The following is a 24,984-nucleotide window of genomic DNA, read 5'->3' as shown; positions in this document are numbered from 1 at the left end:
GATTTTTGAGTATTGTTCATCTAACTTCTTAAACATTTCTGGTAATTCGATGTCATCTCATGGAATCGGTTGTCCTGTCGGTGGTCTGAGTCTTCCCAGCAAAGTATTTCGACGCTTCATCAGGTGTTTCCTACGACTGGTCGACAAACTGACCCTGTCTCGTATTTATACCTAGGCGGTGTCTGGTGTTCCCTACGCCGTCCGCGCCCGCTGCGCACGTTTCTGGCGGTGTTGCTCATCGCTATACTTTCTGTCTTTCGTCCGCGCCCGTTTCTGCTGTCTTCCCCGCTGGCGGCCGTGCCATGGCGTAGCAGGACATCTCATCCCCGCTTACCCTATAATGCAGTTGTCGCTCTGTAGAAGTTTTCATTGGTCCGGAATTAGTAGCTCACGATGTGATATTACGTGGACTGCTGGCGTAATGTGAACGTTCTGTACATTACTCCAGATGATGTTCCATTTCGACTGAGGATTTTCCTTGATTCAGTTTCTACGGTGTTATGATAAAAGAGACTGAACGTTTTGAAACTGGATGTGACGACAATCCGTGTTCACTGCAACTTGCACTCCGCATATTCATTCCCTGTAGTATGCCACCACAGATTGCATGTAACGGGTCACCTTTATACTGGGAATGGAGTCATGCGTGGTATCTATTTGTACATGGTTGCATCAGTGGAGAGTACTGAGATTCTGATATCACCTGATATCTTCTAAGGATTTTGAAGATGTCCTTTTCGCTTTGCAGATGTAGCACTCAAGTCACGAAATTTGCTACTGAGCTACCTAAAGCTCATTAGGCTACTAAATTAATATCTAAAATTAACTGGGATAACAGTGAATTTTTCTTTATTTACAACACATGGAGCAGCTAGAGAAATAAACTGCCAACAAGATATTTAACATAATGTATGTTACGGAGTCACAGGTAACATAGTTTATGTATGTAATGCGTATGATGTTAGTACATTAAATATTCTGTATAAATTAGAGTCAAAGTCAATTTACACATTCTATACTCGGTTCTTCTCTGCACTGCTCGCCGAGTTACCTATCTAAAGGATGTCGAAGGGATTGCCTATCCCTCAGGCGCTAGAGCAGCCGTGAGGCTGAAATGGTGACGAAGTTTCTGACAGACATATTTTAAAGTTCTCAGAGAAGGTGTTTGGGTGTCACCAAAGATGTTTACAAACTGGGAGGGATCTTAGTGGGACACTCTGCTGTTTTATTCGGGCACATGTTAATATTGCACAGCCAGCGAACTGTCATATTCACCCGAGAAATGTGTGGGACCCAAAGTCCCAATGGAAGGGGTGGTTTGGTGGTTTCATTGGAACCTTTGATGCCTCCACCACCCACCTCCCGAGGCGTCTTCTGTCGGTTCTGAGCAGCGGTGTCCTCGGCCACCCATGAGAAAGCCGTGTCATTTCAACGCTGGGTGTCGCAGTTCTGACCCACAATGAAGAGTTGTCAATAGAAGGGGTGAAATGTTGGTGAGGGGAGGTGTGACGACCTTCCACTCGTGTGACACGTCCTCTGTGGTGTCGGGTAGGGCTGTGATGAAATTTGACACAAATGTGACATCGTGATACCTCATACGTCACATGAACGTCTGAGCTGTAGCCATTTTTTCACATGTGTTGGCACCTTGCTGCTGAACGCGTCACTGACCCCGAGGGTCACATTGAAGGTCGCCAAGTTTTTGCACAATTATTAAGGAAGGTTGTACACACCTTTGCGCCAAATGTGGAACTTATGCATCCCAATGGGATTCAGTTACGATGTTTCAAAAATATGACCCTTTAATTTTGATGCACAGAGTATTTTACTTTGACTATGGCAAATTCTTTTGCGAGTAACGGAGACGCACAATTGTGATTCATAGTTTTTTCCAAGAGAATACATCGGTTTGCAGGTCAAATAATTTTGGCTATGTGCTTCCATTAGATATATTACGAAAAACCAATTACCACTATAATATGTTGTTGCCTTCACTTGATAGTTAGATACATTCCATTTGCTGTAGTTTCACCTTTCCTTATTGTCCTCAACCTATAATATATTTATTGTTTCGTCTTAATTTCACTATTTATGGATCAGTGTTTGTGAATCTTATCTGAGAATATGTGCATATACTTTAACGTCTCAAAATATCCATCATCGATATGTACTGTGAAACTCAGTTGCAATAAAATGTTATCGTATGCAAAGATCATTATGTCTCAAATAGCTAAGTAAATATTCCATTTCGTAATGAACCATTTGTGTAATGTAAACATGTTTCATGTTAAGTACATAACATTTCATATAATTAAGAGTTGTGGTATAATTCTTGAAATTTTACATCCTCTTCTGTGTCTCATTTATGGCCGCCCTATTCCTTACGATGTATCTAACATCTGCAAATTTTATACATGCTCTCTAATATTTCATTAAATTTTGGCGGAAACCTCATCATTTTATATCCTTTTGTATCAAATAATTGTCGGACATACATCACCTGAGATAATCTCCACAATCACAATTCCCCTCGCCTTCCCAATATCCATAAAATTCATTGCCAGACCATCACCTGCCTATAGACGTCAACATAATTCATATTGGAAGAAACATCATGTCACTTAACGAACTCTAATTGTAAGAGCATACAATTATTCATACTTAACACACGGTTCCTTTATTATGATGGCGAGAAAATGTTCCAGCTGAAATATTTTCTGTTATCGCGTCTGTGAGTTACTTTTATTTCATAGCTTCATTATTTCCTCATTATCACTTTCCTTGTTTGATGAAATACATTCCTTCTGCTGTAGTGAACTTGTAGAGTACTGTATGACTTTGCATCTTTTGTTTCTTAAAAGTCTATTGCTTGCAGGGTAACCTCCACTCTTAATATCCTACTGAAAGCCACACCTCCATCTTCTAGACATGGTGCGCACATGCTGAGGTGGTCTATTATCTTCTTAACTGTGACACACATCATTCCTATGTGTCTGTGTATATGCTTTGCTCATTATCTTTCTGCCTATTCATCCGTTTTGCCCATCCTTCCTGCACACTTTTCTGTTACCAGTGAGTGAATGTAACTGGTCACATATATGTTTCAAATTATTGATTTCATATTTGTTGGTGGTAATAAGTTTCTCTTGTACTGACACTCGTTAATTTCACTCGAGTCGGATTCTTTTAATGGGTCAAGTAAACACATATTTTTCTCACAGTAGTGTTGCAAAAAGTTCTTTATAGCTATCACAACCACTACTGGCATAACATTCTACCCTGATCTTAGTTAGATAGTTAGTTAGTTACAAGTTCCATTGCTCAATCTCAAGGAAACCGTTATGATGCTGAATGTGTCAAGTGCATAAGAAATATACACATGAATCAAGAGTTCTTTTTTTAACCTTAAAATTTTTATTATCAACCTTATTCCCTTAAGTGGCACAAAAAGCATGTATTACACATATAAATTTATTTATTCCTATTAAAGAATTAATCTATGGTATAGAAGGAGTTGTCAAGAAGATATGATATCAGTTTATCTTTGAAACTATTACTGCAGTCTGTAAAACATTGTATTTCATGTGGTAATTTATCGAAAAGTTTTACAACAGCATATTTCACCCATTTCTGTGCCAGAGATAGGTTAAGTAGAGGATAGTGTAAGTCTTTCTTTCTTCTGGTATTATAATCAAGAGTATCATTGTTGTTTTTAAACTGGTCCATGTTTTTGAGAACAAATTTCATTACTAAGGAAATGTAATGTGAGGCTGTTGTAAGAATTCCAAACCTCTTAAACAGATGCCTACAAGATCTGCAATTATGAGCCTTACACATTATTCTAACCACTTTCTTTTGAGCAGTGAATACTTTTTGCCTAAGTGTTGAGGTACCCCAAAATATTATTCTGTATGACATCAGAGAGTGAAAGTATGTATAGTATGTTAGCTTGCTAATTTCTATGTCCTCAAAATTAGCAACTAGCAACCTAGCCAGTTTACAAAAAAAAAATATGAATTTTCGAAGTAAGATTTCCATCTATATGTACACCAAAATATTTAGTGTGCTTTACCCTGGATACTGACTTCTTTTGATGTATATTTATTGAAGGAACTATACTCCTTGCAGCAGAAATTGGATGTACTGTGTTTTTTCAAAGTTGAGAGCAAGCTCATTCACAGAAAACCAATCAACACCATTCCCTAAGACATTATTTGTATCATTTTCTATTGAAGTTTCTCTTACAGGATTAATAGCGGTATTTGTATCACTAGCAAACAGTCTCAGGTTAGCTTCTTTTTCCAGATAAGAAGTGAGGTCATTAACAAGTATCAGGAATAGAATGGGATCCATGATCGAACCCTGTGGCACACCTAAAGTTATTTCACCCCAGTTAGATGAAGTGGGAAAATCCGAAATCACTTAATCCACGTAAAGAAACTTTTTGATTTGTGTTCTGTAGATATTACTTAAACCACACTGTTCCATTTACACCATAGAATCGTAATTTCTGTAACATAATGTTATGGTTTACACAATCAAACGCTTTGGATAAGCCACAGAAAATTCCTATTGGTGACATTTTACTATTTAAATACTCCATTACGTGGGCAATGAAACTTTATATTGCTCTTTCTGTAGAACAACATTTTTGAAATCCAAACTGTGATTTACTAAGTCACCCCTGTTATTGTTGAGATGTGTAACCACTCTTGAGTACATTACTTTATGGACGATTTTTGAAAATGCTGCAAACGAAGGTACTGGGTGGTAATTATTATTGACATCTGTTATGTCTCCTTTTTCGTAGAGAGCCTTGACAATGGCATATTTTAACCTGTCTGGGAAAATACCTTGAGTTAGTGATGCATTAGAGATGTGAGTCTGAAAATCTGCTGCAACTGCTTTTCATTGTTTTAATGTCTTCTTAGAGATGTCATCTACTCCAACAAATACTTATTTTTCAAAGATCTAATGATTTCCTAATTTCGCAAGAGGTTTTTAGATGAAAATTAATCTGACAAGGATTTCTCAAAACTGACTCTTCCATGTATTGCTTGGCTTTTTCTTTTGAACCATTCTGACCATTTGTTTCACCTAATATTAAGAAATGGTTGTTAAATAAATTACCTACTTGTGTACTGTTGGTTAAGATGGTCTCATTCTTTTCAATAGTTATGCTATTACCTCCAAAAATCCCACATTTGTGTTCTCAGTTTCTGCTTCTATTTTGTCCACATCACTCCTAATCATATACCTTGGATTCATAGCCTGCTCCCTCAACTATAATTACCTGATCCTCCAAAGTTCCTTTATAGCTAACCTGTGTTTTCTGTCTCGTGACTAAGGCTAGCACTTGGTTCCACAAAAATGGAGACCTGGTACCCTGCACCTAATTTCTCGTGAAGATGCTGGCCTCCACCCCTCCATGATTGCCACCTAGAAACAGAATTCATCTATTCCTATTTTGATTTGATCCGAACCTGTCTTTTTTTTCTTTAAGCTAATATTCTGCTTCAATCTACGTTCAACTGCATCTGGATAAGGCCCTTACTCCCCTACTTCAGATAGCAAGCCAAACAGATTTCATAACTGAATTCCTTACTTTTTTCCAACACTTTCCCTTTTCCACCCTCTGCTTGCAACTTTTTCCCAGCACCCCGTCTCTTTTTCCTCCCGTGGCCTACATAATTCCAAATACGCGTTTTCTAATTCAGCCTTAAGGGCACAAATTTCTGCCTCCTGTTCAGCGATTTATTTGTCTTTCTACATAACCTACATTGCCAGTTAACAGCCTCACAACTACCCGTGTTTCCTCGCCTTTACATTCTACCAATGAAACCATAACCTACAGTCTTCACAGAACACCCCCTCCTTCAGATTTCTACGGCAACCACCTCATTTCTTACACATGGTTTGATAGAAAAATTTACACAAAAGTAGAGAATAACTACCGACGAGGGCACTGAAGTTTCTTAGCCTGTACTAATACGTAACTGAACGCTAATGTAAACAAACTTTTAAACTTACTTCCCGAAGTTTTAATTAACTACCTACACTTTATATGACAGATACGAATTAATTTAACTTTGAATCTCTAAGTGTAGTCAAAAAAATAAAGACCCACAAGAGTATGAAATTTACACTTAAAATATCCACAAAACTAACGACTATCGACATTTACGAAATACTTTGTTTTCGACCTAAATACGCTCATAAAAGCTAAACCTTTAATAGATATGCTAGCGAAGAAGTAAAAGCACTGTTTGATGCTAGATCAGTATTGCTTCAGAAACGCTCACACAAGTTTATCGTATGTTTCACAAGTGTTAATTACTCCCGTTCCCCATGATGTGGTGTCCATTTTAGATCTTCTTGCAATCCACTTTATTTTTTATTGTCCTGGCGAGTGTTGGGAAATAATAGCCTCAAACTGTCAAATGAGTGCCACATGATGAATGTTACTTGTGGAATTTGCATGTACTAAGATGAGTAACTGAATCACTTACATGGATACTACCTATCCTCTTTTCTTTTCTTTGTCACATCTCTAATGTTTGTTTAATTTACCGTTCTATTTTAGTGCCATGATTAACCACAGCCTACTTTAAGAAGTTTTTCTACTCTTTCTTCTATTTTTCTCAATTCAACGTGAATCATCTCTGTGCTGTCTGTACATTTGATTTCTACACAGGAATTTTTACCACTGAGTTTACATTGTAGGTTTTTAGCTAACTTAATTTTACACAATGCTGTCTGTGTCGTCATTTACATATCTTAATAGCCGTAGTTTGCCTATTAGCGATTTTACTAACCATCCCATCTATTTGATTCATGTAAACATCCTAGATTTCAAATTGCTTATTAATTTTTTTTAATTCCTTTGTAAAACTTGTCCTCTATTTTTTGGATGATCATTACAATTTTTAATTGATTCTTTCGTTTCTGTCCTTATATCCGTGACAATTTTATTCATTTTCATTTGGAATTAGTATTACTCTCACCTTGCCCTGCTTTGATCCTTTTTATTGCATCTCCAATTTCCTTTCTCCTTGCTTCTAACATTTGATTAGTTTGTTTAACGTCCTTTTATAATTAATCTTTTAACCCAGCTTCTAATTTTATTTTCTCGAGCGCTATTAATCTCAAAGCTGATTCTATCGAGTGATTCTGGTTTTGTCCCATGACATTATATTCCTCATTACTACCACCATTCGGCAAAATGCCAGCTTACTCAGTGCCATTGCTTAATCTACGAGTCTAAATCTACTGTTGGCTGATTTGAAATGTCGACGTCAGATTCTGTGTCTCTAGAGACTTCATCTAAATCTACCATGTCAGTGTGATCAGGCATGACAGAATCTTTATTTCGCCACAGTAATTTGCACAACTGGTTCAAATGGCTCTAAGCACTATGGGACTTAACATCTGAGGTAATCAGTCCCCTAGGCGTAGAACTATGTAAACCTGACTAACCTAAGGACATCACACACATCCATGCCCGAGGCAGGATTCGAACCTGCAACCGTAGCAGCCGCGTGGTTCGGCACTGAAGCGCCTAGGACCGCCCCGCCAGAGCCAGTAATTTGTGACAGAATCTATATCTTCATACGTATTATCTCTATCTTCACTACTTGTCATTAGTATCTTATCGGAAAGATCATCAGTATTGCGGTATTATCAATTTGCTATTCTTCCCTATCTTTCATTACCCATTCTTTAGCTGTATTACAACTTAGAAAACTAATTTTTTTAAAAAATCTACATGAATTTAGCAATTACTATGTAATACATTTTAACCACTTTCAGATTTATCAGTCCTTTCTACCAGCAACTGCCCGCATACGACTGCCTCATACAAGAGTAAGTCCAGTACGTTTGCTGTCGCAGAGAGAGTCTCGCCGCTGCTGACTGCTAGCTGCTGACGTGGTGTACCGCTACCGCGACTGCTGTCATGCCCTATTCGGCGAGCTGATGTGCCTGGTTCGCTACTTTCAGCTACGGAAGCTTGCACCTGGTGTCGGCTGCTTCTTGTACCTTCGCCGCACTGGCTTCCGCGTTGCATGGTTTCGTTACAGTACCATATTTCCTCCCATTAACACAAACGAAATCTATGGACTGAACACACGATTATTGGTTTTCACGTAGCCTGATATATGCTGAGCCTTTAGCCTCTTTTCGTACATTGTACTCATGATGACACAATAATAAAATGTTCGTAGCACAAGTCCCCACATTACGGAGACAGTTATCTACAGTCAGTACAGTTCAATCACATTTAAAGTACAATTCAATCATTGTTTAAGTATAGAACAATCGCACTTGAATTTTACTCTTACTACCATTCACTGCCATCACTAATAATTTTGAGCCTCACATGTTGTTGCTGTGATCTTCAGTCCTGAGACTGGTTTGATCCAGCTCTCCATGCTACTCTGTCCTGTGCAAGCTTTTCATCTCCCAGTACGTACAGCAGCCTGCATCCTTCTGAATCTGCTTAGTATATTCATCTCTTGCTGTCCCTCTACGATTTTTACCCTCCACGCTGCCTTCCAATACTAAATTGGTAATCCCTTGATGCCGCAGAACATGTCCAACCAGCCGATCCCTTCTTCTAGTCAAGTTGTGCCACAAACTCTTCTTCTTCCCAATTCCATTCAATACGTCCTCATTAGTTATGTGATCTACCCATCTAATCTTCAGCATTCTTCTGTAGCACCCCATTTCGAAAGCTTCTATTCTCTTCTTGTCCAAACTATTTATCGCCCATGTTTCACTTCCATACATGGCTGCACTCCATACAAATACTTTCAGAAACAACTTCCTGACGCTTAAACGTATACTCAATGTTAACAAATTTCTCTTCTGCTGAAAGGCTTTCCTTGCCACTGCCAGTCTACATTTTATATCCTCTCTACTTCGACCATCATCAGTTATTTTGCTCTCCAAATAGCGAAACTCCTTTCCTACTTTAAGTGTCTCATTTCCTAATCTAATTCCCTCAGCATCATCTGACTTAATTCGACTACATTCCATTATCCTCGTTTTGCTTTTGTTGATGTTCATTTTATATCCTCCAAGACACTGTCCGTTCCGTTCAGCTGCTCTTCCAAGTCCTTTGCTGTCTCTGATAGAATTACAATGTCATCGGCGAACCTTAAAGTTTTTATTTCTTCTCCATAGATTTTAATACCTGCTCTGAATTTTTCTTTTTTCCTTTACTGCTTGCTCAATATACAGATTGAATAACATCGGGGAGAGGTTACAACCCTGTCTCACTCCCTTCCCAACCACTGCTTCCCTTTCATGCCCCTCGACTCTTATAACTGCCATCTGGTTTCTGTACAAATTGTAAATAGCCTTTCGCTCCCTGAGTTTTACCCCTGCCACCTTCAGAATTTGAAAGAGAGTACTCCAGTCAACATTGTCAAAAGATTTCTCCAAGTCTACAAATGCTAGAAACGTAGGTTTGCCTTTTTTTAATCTAGTCTCACATAGAGCCACTCAAAAAACACTCCTTCTAAGGAAATTCCACGCAAAGATGCCATGTATATCTCTTTACAACTGAATGCGATCACAGTCAATCTCCAGTGGAAAATGCTCTACATTATCATTACCTCCTCTGTGTTGGTACAGATAGCATTTAATTACTCACATTCGTACTGGCATTGCAGGACATGTGAGGGGTCTATTTGTATTTGGCTGCACCACTGCAGAACACTGAGATTCCATAACTGCTCACCTGCCTAATGTCGTCTGTAGATGTCCTTGTTACCGTTCAGAAGTAGCACTCAGATCCCTAATCCCTTGTTCTTGATGTGATACTGTGAAATTTGCTAGTCATTTACCTAAAGATCAATACACCACTAAATGAGAATCCAAAGCTAACTATGATGCCAATGGTTTTTTGTTTATTTATAAAACACAGAGCAGCTAAAGACATAAACCCCTAAACAAGACGTCACAGATGAATAGTTCGTTTATATAACGCTTTTGATCCTGGTACATTGTTGACATTACTCACAGACCAATCTACGCATTCTATGCTCTGTTTTTCTGTGCATTGCTCGCAGAGCCGCGATTTCTTAAGATTATTACATGTATGGCGCGCAACTCAGATCTTCATCGTGCGGCCCATAGGTAGGACAGTATTGTACGGCGCCTCCTTACCGACTGAACTTGCTTACATAAATCACTTCGTTTGGTGCACATTTTCATGAGGAGCCGATGACGCACTAAGTGCTTCGAGGGCATATAGTTATCCTAATGTCGCTGAAAGTAGTTATTAAAATAATATTTCAAGTGAATGGATAGTTGCTTACTATTGATAGGACAGCTAGTTTGGTTGTTATATTTTAAAATATTAATAAGAGAAAATTAAACATGTAGCAGGCTGGTCCAAGGGTCATCCCCACATTTCCTGTTTTGGTAGCCAATCAATTTATCTGACTGCTCCTCACTCCACTTCTGTCACATTTCGGCTAATATAGTCTCAACTAAACTTTGACGATAAGCTTGAAGTTCAGCATTACGACTCCTAAAGCCAGTAAAGTTAGTGGACTATCAGTGGCAAGATACTGCAATGGTCTTTGTTGGTAAGTAATTTTTGTTTGTCAGGTTTGTTGTTTGTGCAGGGTATCCGAGGAGGAATTGTCAATATTCATGGATACAACAGGAACGATCATTCGAAGCAGAAAGTCTAGTAAACATGGTCTCTAAAATGCACGGTTGCACCTTAGGAGCAATAAGCACTTCCTCTTCTACCATACTGTGAAACAAAGCTCTTCAACTTCAAGTCCTTTGGTTTTCGTATGGTGAGAGTTGGGAGTAGAGACCAAAACACAACAAAATATGTAGTAAACATGGACTTAAAAGAGCATACGTTAAGAGCTATGAGCACCTGATTCTCTTCGCTTCTAGAAACACATCTCTTCTAACGAACACGAGCTCATAAGTCTTAATGCAAGTATTTTAAGACCCATGTTTATCAGACAATTTTTCCTATTTAGGCCCATACCCCCCACCTTCTAAAATATGTAAATCATAGAGCTTGCAGCAGAAAAGATTTTTATCACTTTATTGAAGATGAAGAAGTGATAATAGTTCTTAAAGCAAGCAATGCAAAGCGCATATTTACTAAACTTTTTGCTCTGAATGACTGGTCCAGTCATATCCCTTTATACCAACAATTGCTCCTGGGACAATCCGTGCAAGTAAACTCGCGTGTTGATAAAAAATATTAATTTCAGATAGGTTTACCGGTGACGTGGTAAATTCCGGCTTATGTATGAGTACTGTGTTTTGAATTAGCCTTGGATTTTGCTTTCTTACTTCTTTCTTTGTGCGAGTAATTAAAAGTGTTCGACGCATGCGTCTCACGCTCACAAGATTAAGGCCTTCGAGCTGTGTTGTAAACAGTTTGCCTCTCGATAATAACCAGCAAGAAGATAGTTGGATGTTGTCATCCAGTGGCTGTTGAATTGGTATTATCTGTCCCACGTACCTTAGTATGGTTGCTATTGATACGCCTATCGCCCAGTTCCTTGTCAGAGTAAATTTTTAAAAATGGCCCTTGTTTTGTTTAGTATTTTTTCCCCAGTTGTAGGTAATTACCTGACCTGTAATTCCGTTTAGGTAGAGAGCAAATTATTTATGTAAATTACTACTTTTGAACCAGTCTATGTTGTCATTAGTGTTGATGCGTTGACCTATGTTTGGTAGAGTCATTTTCTTTGTGTTGATCTTGCCACGAGTCGTTGTTGCGAAGTTTCGATGAATATATGCCTACACAAGATGTTATTTATGAGATGACAGAGTTACACAGACCCGTCTGCGTACGTTATGTATGAGCCTTTGATGTAATGGTGCGGTCGACATTGTATCTGTGATGCTATGTTAATCAGTAACGGTTCGACGGCGATAGAATGCATCACCATCGAGAGTGGACATCCTTGCTTCCCGGGCTGACCAATAGAAACACCTTTTGTGAAATGCCCTCTGATTAAGAGCTTGGAGCTAGTGTTGGTGATAGGTTTCCTTGTCAAGATCTCTGTAATCCATTCTCTGGAGAATTTGTAGTAGCTGCGTGTAGCTGATGCGATCGATAGGTTTTGAAAAGTCGAAGAATAGTAAGACACCTTTGAAATCATTTTCTGCGGCTGTGTTACTGATACTACCTCCGAGCGTACAAGATGCAGTTATAATGCTTCGCCCAGGTTAACACAGCCAAAGGCTTTTACCCAAATAAGGTTCCATCCTCAGTTTGACCGCTTTTGTCGTTATTTTGAAGTCAGCTTTGAGTTTTCATTTGCTCCATCCTACTAACGTTACCCTTTTTGGATACTGAGATTATAATTCCTCTTCCTGTTTTTCGATATTCGGCCAACATGAAAAATGCCGTCTGCCTGCTTAGTTGGGTGGTAATGTGCTCGCCTCCCATGCAAGCAGGCCCGGGTTCGATTCCCGGCTGGGTTGGAGATTTTCTCCACTCGGGGACTGGGTGTTGCGTTGTCATCATCATTTCATCCACATCACCGGCACGCAAGTCGCCCAATGTGGCGTCGACTGAAATAAGACTTGCATTTGGCGGCCGAACTTCCCCGAATGGGGCCTCCCGGCCAACGATGCCATACGCTCATTTAATTTTTCATACCAAATGTCACTTGCGGGTTCCAGTATCGATAGTCCGCTAATGTGCAAAAAATGCTGGTAAAATTCAGGTGAATGCCCAGCAAGACGATGTTATTTTCCTACCTGTGACCTGACAGGTGCTAAATTGATTTTCTCGTACGTAAAGGGGTCTTCAAGAAAACTTTTGGTCTTCCGTCGTGAGGCTACTAGTTGCCTTCCAAAGTATTTTGTGCACTGATAGTTGCTTGTTGGTAAAGATGAAGGGAGTAGGCGTGCGCTTGTGACATTATTTCGTGTTGTGTAAGTTTCCAAATTCGTCAAAGAATTTGCACCATCGCACTGATGGTAAAACATGGTAGAGGGTGTAAGGTGTCAGGCAAATCCAACACCTTCCATGAAAACCCCGACATGATTAGCAAATCCAGTAGTATGTCACATAGCTCCGAATAAATCGTGACATTAAATTGACCAAAGTAATACGAGTAACGAGTGAGCAAATGGAATGCCACACACTAACACAAAATGCCTAAATGCATGTCGTACCTTACCACCGTGAGAAAGATGCAGTTTGCGATGAGAGAAACGAGAACAGAAACCGAGAGCAGAACTGTGTTAAGCTAGAAGGCCCTACGATAAGGGACGGACTGGACACCCACGTCTCCAGCTAACCACTAGGGCCACACCACCCGCACGTTTTAGCGTCAGACTTTTTCGCGTCTCTGTTACGTCAAGGACTACCCCACAGCCCATGTTAAAAGATAGAGCCCTCCAGAAAAGCAGTATAGATCTTACGATAACACAAAAAGGGCCACTACCACCCGCAAGTTTTAGCGTGAGACTTTTTCACGTCTCTGTTACGTTATGACCACCCGCCAGCCCATGTTAAAAAGATAGAGCCCTCCAGAAGAACAGTATAGATCTTACGATAACGCTAAAAGGACCACACCAGCTGCAGGTTTTAGCGTGAGACTTTTTCGCGTCTCTGCTACGTTGCAAACTTTAAAAACATTGCCCCACCACGAAAAGTATAACGTTTCTCATTGGATAGACAGAATTTTTGTAGACGGAGCTTAAGGTTAACATTGAGACCCTGATTGGTCAGATGAAAACACAGCCAGATAGTTTTTTTTTAAACCAACTTCGGTAAATTGTAGTAAGGAGAAGTTAGGAGAGAGTTAGTTCCGAGACGGCGAGCTGGATGGCTGCTGCGTCGGCCGCCGCTCTGACGCTGCCTAAACACCGACAAGGTAATGAACGCACGCGATGGCACATAACAGCGCATAAAGCTTCACTCAGAACTGCAGAAGTCTCATCTGTTACACCCCCTTTTTGCGTAATACTTGTGTCGATCGTCAATTAAAGCTCATGGTGTTCACATTTGCCACTTGAAGTAAAAATCTGAAACGCGATGGTTTTTCTGTTATATAGTTATTGAGAAGCCACATCAGCCACTGTAATTTACGACAAGTTAGATAAGTAATTAAAGATAATTGAGGGTCACTGTAGGCCATTTTGATAGTTTTCTCTTTTGTGAAACTTAATTTAAACCTAGATTATAAATGTGATATGGCATAGGTCATCCTTCGATCCGTTGTAGAATTTGGAAACCCAATCAGGGAATATTAGTTCACATTTTTGTTGAACGCAGTTGGTTTTTACCATCCTGTATTAAAACATTTCCTTTTATCAATACTGCAATTTATAAACAATGTTTTGTGAGTAGAATAAAATTCCAATGGTAAACTTAACTGCTTTTTCGACGTTATTTTACCAGCTAGCTAAAAATAGGAAAGCCTTGAACCCTTTCCACTAAATTTAGTGAGCATTAAGTTTCTTTTACAGGGAATGCAGTGGAGCTGACGCTGAGATCATTTAGTATTTGGTTATATCACCGCTAGTCTCACTGAACTCTTCTGAATTCTACATGTCATGTGTGGTCTGGCGTCTCCATACCAGCAACAGGTCCCAGGTTCAAACTAGTCAATTCCCTAAAAAACATGCTCAGAGCGTCGTTGCGCGAAAGTGGTAGGGAGACACGATATAGAACAAACAGACACCACCATGAATGTTTAGAAGGGGCGCAGTTTTATCTTCGGGCATGTCTCTCAGTTTGAATGTAACAATAGGCAGGTAAGCACTCAATGACTTTGAAGGTAAAATTTTGTCAATCGCTCTGACTGAAAACCTTACGAGGTTTTTGTCTGACATTAAATCAGTAAGCTGCTCGAAATCATCTATTCAGTTACTCAGTGACCTTACTGGCACCGGAACGGAGAGACGTTAGCACCAGATAAGATACCTGTAAAATTCTACACAGATTCTGCGAAAGAACTAGCTCTACTTCTACCAACAATTTATTGTAGTTCGCTGAGACAATGAAGGATACCTACCGACTGGATAAAAGCGCAGGTTATTCAGTTTTCAAGAAGGGTCTTAGGATAGATGCACCTAATTATAGGCCCATATTCTTAAAGACGGTCTGTCGTAAAATTTATGAAATAGTTTTTATGTTGAAGACGATGAAGTTTTTGGAGAACGAAAGTCTCTTCTTTAAAAATCACCGTGGATTCCACAAACACAGATCTTGAGGAACTCAGCTAGCTCTTTTCCTCCTTGAAGCCCAAAGCGCTTTAGACAACAACCTTCAGGTTTATGCCGCGTTCCTTGGCTTCAAGAAGACATTTGACAACTTCCCTCAGTGCCGCTTAGCGAAAAAAAAAAAAAAACTTAACGATTATCGGATCAGATTTGCGACTGCATTCAATACTTCGTTGTTGGAAGAGCTTAACACATCTCTCTTACCGAGCAAAATCGAAAAATTTAGAGGAAACTTCTGGGACACACCAAGAAAGTGTGCTAGGGCCGTTATTGTTTACAACTTATATAAATGCTCTTTAAGACTGTTCACAGATGATGGGATTGTCTATAAGGAAGTAACACCACCATTTGCAGAATGATCTCCAGAGGATTGATAAATGGTACAGGCTCTTGCAGTTGACCCTGAACGTAAATAAATGTAACATATAGAAAAAGAAATCCACTACGGTACAAATACATATTGATGACAATTTGTTTGAAACATTATCTACCGTAAAATATTTAGGAGTAACTGTCGAGAGCGATCTGAAGTGGAATGCCCACATAAAACAAATAGTATGAAACGCAGATGTCAGACTCAGATTCATAAGAAGAATATTAAGGAAATATAACTCACCCACGAAAGAAATGCATTTCAAGACGCTTGTTCGATAGATTCGTGAAAACTGTTCATCAGTCTGGGACCCTGACTATGTAGGACTGATAGAAGGGAGACAAGATCCAACGGCGCATTTTGTCACGGAATCGTTTGGTAGGAGCGAGAGTGTTACAGAGATGCTCACAAACTAGTGGCAAACGTTACAAGAGACGCGTTGTACATATCGGAGTGATTTACTATGGAAATTTCGAGAGAGTACTTTCCGGAAAGACGCGGACAGTATGCTTCTTTCTCCCATATACATATCTCAAAACGACCATAACGGAAAAATTCGAGAAATTCGAGCTAATACAGAGACTTATTGACAATTATTCTTCCCCCGCACCATTCTCAAGTGAAACAGAAAAGGGGGACGGGGGGGATCAGCTAGTGGCACCCAAATTATCTTCCTTTACACACCGTCAGGTGGCTTGCGAAGTAATGGTGTAAATGTAGATATAAGGACAACGCCCTCCAAGTGGTTTCTAATATTCCTGATTTTAACTTCGTATTTCTTTATTTTGCAACATGTGCCGGCGTAAAGGTGTTTCCAGTTTAATACAGTTCTCGAAATCACTGACAATGAAATTCCACTGTTTGCCAGAAATCTTTTTGTCTTGAATAATTGGTAACAGGAAATCACAACTGTGGTTTGCATAATGGAGCCATCATTCAAAGTGCTGGTGTATCTGTCTTTGCGTTGAATGATCTGAAGCTGTTCCCATTGTATCACTTCATCAAGTTGTCCATCATTGAGAAGATCGGGCTTCCAATAGCCACTCCCACGTTACACAGTGTGAGGGTATAAATGAAAGGAAAAATGGTAGGCACACCGATAGGAGATATTCTTAGTTGCAATGTCACACTTTGTGCTTTGGTGAAACACATATCCTGTCTAACCGGCTTCCCTAATCGACACAGATGAAAGTACACGCTACAGTATCACTGCGTTGTTTCTCCCACATGTCACACCAGCGTATTCCGTGTACAGGGTGTTTTAGTTCAGTGTACATATTCGTGTTTGGGATTCGGCCCTTATTTCGAATGACGCAGTTTAAGTCGCCGCCGATAATTAAGCCGTCAGTCTGTTTGGCAAGAATTACTACAATATCGGTACCGAAAAATGTAGCTCGAAGTTGATGATTTTGGCCTCCGGATGGTGCACAGAGATTTAAAACCCGAAAGCTCTTAATATTCACACTGTTCCCTCCTCCATTTAAAAGAAGTATTGTTATGTGGGATAAAGCCACTAATTAAAATGGCAGTTACAGTGTTATCCTCGCTACAGAGATTAAGGATGTATCCAGGTGTGTACAAGTGTTTAGTCAAACCTCAATGCTGATGAAGAAATTGTAAGGCAGAGAAAACTAGAAACCAGCACTCCTTCATTTATTAATTCTTTTTTAAGCATTTCGGCGTTAGCCATCTTCAGAACCCAGGTTTAGATAAAAACCAGAGAATTACATTATTACATGGTTCACTTGTAACGAACATGAGCAGACTGACAAAATGAATTCTGGCCTCTAGTTTTCTCTACAAGACAGTTCATTTATCTGCGACCAATTCAGCAGATTACGTAAATTATTCACCAATGTCGCCTCCCTCCTGAGTGCCTTATGGTATGCCTTTGTTCCTGAAGATGTACCACATCTATACAAGCTGTATACAAGAAAACTCTTAAGCATGCAAATTTCCTTTGTCTTAATGTCTGCCGTGTGTTGAGGGTGGATGTATTAAATGTCTGGAGGCTGACCATGGTTCTTGGCACCATTATGGGTGATTGCTTTATCGTCCAACCAATTCTGCCCTTGGTCTTTCCACCAATCGTCTTTATCTTCACTATTGAATCTCAGTCTCATCAGTAGGCATTTCCTCATCCGAGTTGTCGACCACTTATTTTTCTAATAGGTGCGTCTTCGGCTCGAATGGATTCTATTGTGGGTTCTGTTATCGCCTGTAGCTTCTCTCCCACGTCCGCAATACCTGCCGCGTACGATACGAATTATGTTATTCAGAATGAGATTTTCACTCTGCAGCGGAGTGTGCGCTGATATGAAACTTCCTGGCAGATTAAAACTGTGTGCTCGACCGAGAGTCGAACTCGGGACCTTTGCCTTTCGCGGGCAAGTGCTCTACCATCTGAGCTACCGAAGCACGACTTACGGCCGGTACTCACAGCTTTACTTTTGCCAGTACCTCGTCTCCTACCTTCCAAACTTTACAGAAGCTCTCCTGCGAACCTTGCAGAACTAGCACTCCTGAAAGAAAGGATATTGCGAAGACATGGCTTAGCCACAGCCTGGGGGAGATTTTCACTCTGCAGCGGAGTGTGCGCTGGGAAGGTAGGAGACAGGTACTGGCAGAAGTAAAGCTGTAAGTACGGGGCGTGAGTCGTGCTTCGGTCGCTCAGATGGTAAAGCACTTGCCCGCGAAAGGCAAAGGTCCCGAGTTCGAGTCTCGGTCGGGCACACAGTTTTAATCTGCCAGGAAGTTTCAATTATGTTATTGTTGGGCGAGGACGGCCCTTGTCTCGGTACATTCGTCAAGAGATTTCGTTTGTTGCCTTGCCAGAACTGGCAGACCGAGCTGCGTCTTTATAGTATGTTCCACAGTCTGCATAGGGGTCTGTTTTGAAGATTCGTCTGATAGGCTGCTTCGGTCCCTAAAAGACGTTTCCTGGGCCATGAAAATCAGAAGTGAGTGACAGCTTATTGCCGGAAACTGACGCAATACATGCACCACTGCTGTTAGCTCTAATAGAGGCTTTAAGTGCCACGCCTGTTCGACCTTCATACAAATTACACTACTGGCCATTAAAATTGCCACACCAAGAATAAATGCAGATGATAAACGGGTATTCATTCGACAAATATCTTGCACTAGAACTGACATGTGATTACATTTTCACGCAGTTTGGGTGCATAGATCCTGAGAAATCAGTACCCAAAACAACTACCTCTGGGCGTCATAACGGCCTTGATACGCCTGGGCAATGAGTCATACAGAGCTTGGATGATGTGTACAAGTACAGCTGTCCATGCAGCTTCAACACGATACCACAGTTCATCAGGAGTAGTGACTGGCGTATTGAGACGAGCCAATTGCTCGGCCACCATTGACCAGACGTTTCCAATTCGTTAGAGATCTGGAGAATGTGTTGGTCAGGGCAGCAGTCGAACATTTTCTGTATCCAGAAAGGCCCGTACAGGACCTGCAACATGCGGTCGTGCATTATCCTGCTGAAATGTAGGGTTTCACAGGGATCGAATGAAGGGTAGAGCCACGGGTCGTAACACATCTGAAATGTAACGTCCACTGTTGAAAGTGCCGTCAATGCGAACAAGAGGTGACCGAGACGTGTAACCAATGGCACCCCCATACCATCACGCCGGGTGATACGCCAGTATGGCGATGACGAATACACGCTCCCAATGTGCGTTCACGCGTTCACCGTGATGTCGCCAAACACGGATGCGACCATCGTGATGCTGTAAACAGAACCTGGATTCATCCGAAACAATGACGTTTCGCTATTCGTGCACTCAGGTTCGTCGTTGAGTACACCATCGCAGGCGCTCCTGTCTGAGATGCAGCGTCAAGGGTAACCACAGCCATGGTCTCCGACCTGATCGTTCATGCTGCTGCAAACGTCGTCGAACTATTCGTGCAAATGGTGTTTGTCTTGCAAAGGTCCCCATTTTTTGACTCAGGGATCGGGACGTGGCTGCACGATTCGTTAGAGCCATGCAGATGAGATGCCTGTCATCTCGACTGCTAGTGTTACGAGGCCCTTGGGATCCAGCACGGCGTTCCGTATTACCCTCCTGAAGCCACCGATTCAATATTCTGCTAACAGTCATTGGATCTCGACCAACGCGAGCAGCAAAGTCGCGATACGATAAACCGCAATCGCGATAGGCTACAATCCGACCTTTAACAAAGTCGGAAACGTGATGGTAACCATTTCTCCTCCTTACACGAGGTATCACAACACCGTTTCACCAGTTAACGCGGATCAACTGCTGTTTGTGTATGAGAAATCGGTTGGAAACTTTCCTCATGTCAGCACGTTGTAGATGTCGCCACCGCCGCCAACCTTGTGCGGATGCTCTGAAAAGCTAATCATTTTCATATCACAGTATCTTCTTCCTCTCGGTTAAATTTAGCGTCTTTAGCACGTCATCTTCGTGGTGTAACAATTTTAACGGCCAGTAGTGTATCACCTGCAAAAATAGTTCACAGCTCTGATCTTCAGGCGAAATCTCAGCAAGCGTCAGTTGCGGGAACGCTGTTTCCTCGTATGGCGCCAGAGTAAATGGGGGCAGCCTTGCTGCCTGCCGTATTTCCCGTTAGCCGATCACGCACGCCAGCTGCGCTGGTTTGCGGCGACTCCTTACGGCCCGCAAGTGTTTTGTAGAGTTATAGATTGCCCGTCAGACTGTCAGCTCGCAGAATCCCATGACATTCAAAAACGACGCGATATGTTTCTGGAAATCACTTCACATAGTGCGAACACTCTTAGCTGTAAGAGGTAGTTAAATGAAAATTGAACCCTCTGGAAGACGAGACGATCAATTCTTGTTTCCTAGAACGCAATCGGCATCTGACGGATCGATAACTGCCTCAGCGATTATTTTCCTCGTCCGACCGAAACCAACGTCCGCGCACGTCTTTCTTCACCTCCCCAAAGATATGAAAATCACACGGTGTAAGGTCGGGCTATGTAGAGAAAATTGCAATATTTCCCGACCAAACCTCTATAGCTTAGCCGCGCGGGATTAGCTGAGCGGACATCCGGCACGGTAGCTCAGCGTGTTCGGTCAGAGAGCCGGTTGGACTCTTTAATAAAAAACTGAGTGGAACTATCATCCACCGACCTCGAACAGGATGTCTTGCGACGTCCGCAACGACCAAACACAAGGATCAATAACGAACAAAATGAAAAAAAAGAAAAATAGCGGTGTGAGGCGCTGCAGTCATGGCCCTCAGGCGAAATTTCTCACCAGCCCGTCCTACTTAGAGGGAGTCACTATTTTCTAGGCATCTGTATGTGCTAACTGTGCGCTCAGAACTGAAAAGAGCGACGTGATGCGATCGACGGGCGTACACAGCCCATCACATCTGTCCAAAGCTTTGTCGGATTTTCACAGTTGTTTCCAATTCGCAACCGATCGTACCTTCCTTCTAAATATGCCTCGCGTAATATGTTAGTAAACAGAATTTGAAATGCAACAAATATGACTATGTCGATATTAACTCACGCATGCAGCCATCCGCATTGCAGTGGGGACGCTCCCCCGAGTATGTATTCAGATACTCACAGCGAATGCAATAGCTAACCCTTTGAATAAGTAACTCATAACACTGCCACGTTTATCATATGGACAATGAATATGATTCTGTAACGCAATGCTGCTACTCACAGCAGTCTGATGTGCAGCAAAATCAACCGACATAGCCTCACCTTCTCTGATAGCTGAAAATAAGTAACAACTGTTCGAATAAATTGTGCTGCATTATATTATTTGTTTCCATCCTTCCTAAATGAAACATTCCTCTGATCATCATCCTGAACTCACTTTCCTTAGTGTTTACCTAACCCCAGTTCGACAAAATGGCTGCTAACTATGTTGTATGTATTACAGCAAAATTACGAGTGAAGGCTAGGAATGACTATTCAACTCGGAAACTTTGAATCAAATGAACATGTACGTTTCAGCAATTGAAAACTTAAGATAAGAGTTTATCAGAGAGAATTGTGACTTTCTTTGAATTTACAAAACACCCCTAGAAATCGGAAGCACAACATGATTTCGGTAACAATATGTACCATCCTTTCTACATAACTAAATTGAGCACACGCTTTCGTGGTAAACAATGCGAGGGGTGATACAAAATCGAACCTGTCATTTGTTCCACACAGGAGCACTGATTTCGCCACAATTAATTAACTTTGACTTCTCTTATTGGCAATCTGATGCATCGCACAATTCTTCAACAACATGGCTTATCATCAAGCAAATAAATTCATCAAAGCAATATGTTCCTTCATGTATGGTTCCAACACAAAGCACGTCCCAACACACAAAGCAACACCACTTGACAATGCTAAAAGGGGACTGAAAAAAAAAAATATCTTATTCGGACCAGAAGCACGTGGCATACACTTCCATTAAGCCCTGTGACTGGCTGGGAGCCAATGGAACACTAAATACAAAGTTTGTGATATGACGTTCATCCAAAGAATATATATGTAATAGAGCTAACTAACTTACCATCTCAGAGGCATTTGTAATATAAATCTGCACTAATTTTACGAATGCGAAACTAATTCTGTCTGTTACGCTGAAGCGTTTTTAGTGAAATTTGGTATGAAGATAGCTTGAACGTTGAGGAAGAACTAGGCTACTGTAGAAAGCGCGTAGCACAACATATTTATTGATTTGAATAATACAGCTCGAAATATGGAAAAATGATTATTCTTTGAAAATATTTAATCCTTACTTCAGTAGTAATATCAACCAGAAGCTCATTGCATTTCAGCAGCTGAGCGTCATAGCTTCTAAAACGAGGTTGGCTTTGTGTGAAGAGGTCGTTGTCACGTGGTTAGCGTTAATGATTGTCGATAATGGTTTCGGTGTTTGATTTCCGTCCAGGTTGAATTTTTTTCGCTCGTGTGTGGACGTGTGAGTTGTTCTAATCGTCATTTTAAAATCAACGACCCGCAAGACACCGAAGTGGGGTCAAATACGACGACTTGCACCAAGCAAGCTTCCTAACACCCCGATCGGGGTTTCCCGGCCAATGAAGCCATAACCGCATTTCATTTCATCTTACTGTTATACGGACGCAGCCGCGGGTAACAGCTAAAATACAATGTCAACGTGTTTGATCCATTTGTTCAAACTTCCACTTTAATATTGTAAATGCAAAAGAAACCCTGTGTGTTACATTTTCACGACTGAACCACTGATTCAATAGCCATGAAATCTGCTATCTCCATAGCTTGAAAGCAGAGGAAGATCGTAGGCTACTTTAGGAAGTTGTATCATGTAGCATAAAATTGTATCGTTGACTATCGATAGTCGCCTCTCTGCCGAGCGCAGAGCGACAGTGAGGGGTCGTGGCGTAGCTTTCGTGAAGCGTGAGCGGAGTGTTGTGTTGATGCCGTGGCTGCAGCACGTATCTCACAACTTATGGTGAAGTAGGTGAAAATGTTTGCCTCATACGTTTTGCGTTTAATTTCATTGTTCACGAATCAGTATCAATGTTTATCCAAAAGGTGATGTTTCTGAGTTTCGTGTGTCGTATCGGGAGAACAGCAATCAACCACATCGCGATGGTTAGGGAAAAATAATGTGGACTCGTATGATCATAACTGCAAGTTCTTAGTGAGAGAAACATATATCATATCGATATTTTATGGAGCATCCACGTCGCGATTCGGTCACGCGTACGGTAGTGTTATAAGCTATTGAATTGTTTAGGACTGTTGGAAGAGCTGTGCCAATAATCGACTGATAATACATCCGTTGAACAGCGATTTTTTGTGTTATATGTACCGTGTTTTTGCGTTGGATGCCATCATTTAGACAGCAACATTATACGTGACAACGGACACGTACTTGGAGCACAAATACTGGTCACATCCATTGCGGAATAATGTTAACTGTGAGCAGTGCAGCCCCATCCTGTGCGAGAGTTTGACAGAATACAGTGTATTCTACCAGATCAAGTTGGACTGCTGGTGTGAGTGGCTTTTCTCCCTGCTAGGCAACAGTTATTACAGGACACATCGCAGCAGGCAGTGCAGAGAGCAGCAGATCAACCGGAGCGGGAAGGAGCAGGTAGGCGGGTTTAGGCACACGGTGGTTAAATATCCAGCCCCGTTTCTGTCTCTGGGGAGTGTTGTACAGTCTCGAGGGCTAAAGGCTAGCTGTTATTAGCACTGCATATCTAGCCCCCTTCCTCCCGGGCGTGCTACAATCCTTTTGAGTATTATTAATATGAATGAGTCGGATTGAGGCGTCACAGCTAGGGCGCGATCGCCAATTTGTCTATCAAAGCTTTCTTGTATGAATGTATGTGGGCTCCAGTGTAAGCAGTCATAATCTTATACGATCTGCGACGGGCGAGCTGTGTCCTGTAGACGTGCGTCGTGACCATATGGCGTGACTGCAGCGTGTGAAAGTAGCGGAGAGGCGCTTACAGAGTAGTTACATTCCCTGGAACTATAAAAATTAATAACTGATCTAGGAATAGCCAGAGGGACTTCATATTATAACCTTCTGTTGTGTAAAGCAACAATCTGTCAAAATCGGAAGTCAATAACTGTCATAATTTGGAAGCTACAAAAAAATAAATAAAAGTCAGTAAAAAACATAGTTTTTTGACACTTAAAAAACTAAATCAATATATACATATATGTTAATAGTTCACCAATTGTGACTCTTTGAAAAGATATGATAACACCATCAGTGTTTAGATTCAAATTTGGAAATTCCTCATTTTAGAAAACCTTTCGTAACTTTGCTGTAGTAATAACTTTAAGAATTTCAAGTATATATTTATGTTTTATGTTAGGCTGAGTGTGAAAGAGAGTACTTGTGTGAGTGTATATGGGGCATTCGCCAATAACAAATTTTCAGTTTGTAATTCTCTATAGGAATTTGCAAGTGTTCCAGCTTTGTATCGGAGGAACGAATCCACCAGTGGTTTCCCTACTAGTGGACGACGGATGTCCAAGCATATTTGAATATGTAAGAGACAGCAAGAAAGTTCGCGACTACATAGTTAAATTCCAGACGTAAAGTACAGCTTAAAGTTTATTTCATTTTATTTGTTTAACAAGAATGTTTTGAGTTGCTTATTTTAATAACGTTGATGAGCCGAGAGCAGTGATTGGTTCTTGCCAGATTTTGGCGCGAGCCGCGCCCTGAAAGTCAGTTCTGATTGGCCGTAATTCTGTACAGCCAATAAGAAGTGAGACGATTTGCCACCTAAGGCCGGTATTACGCTACCAAATTTCTTTGTCATAGATTTGATCAAAGATGTGATAAAATACTCCGTCAAATACATTTGACAAAGATCTTAGACGTAGCGCTAGAAGGGGTATTACA

This window comes from Schistocerca gregaria, chromosome 3 (assembly GCF_023897955.1).
Source record: "Schistocerca gregaria isolate iqSchGreg1 chromosome 3, iqSchGreg1.2, whole genome shotgun sequence".
In the NCBI taxonomy this organism is placed as follows: domain Eukaryota; kingdom Metazoa; phylum Arthropoda; class Insecta; order Orthoptera; family Acrididae; genus Schistocerca; species Schistocerca gregaria.
This window is presented reverse-complemented; position numbering follows the sequence as displayed.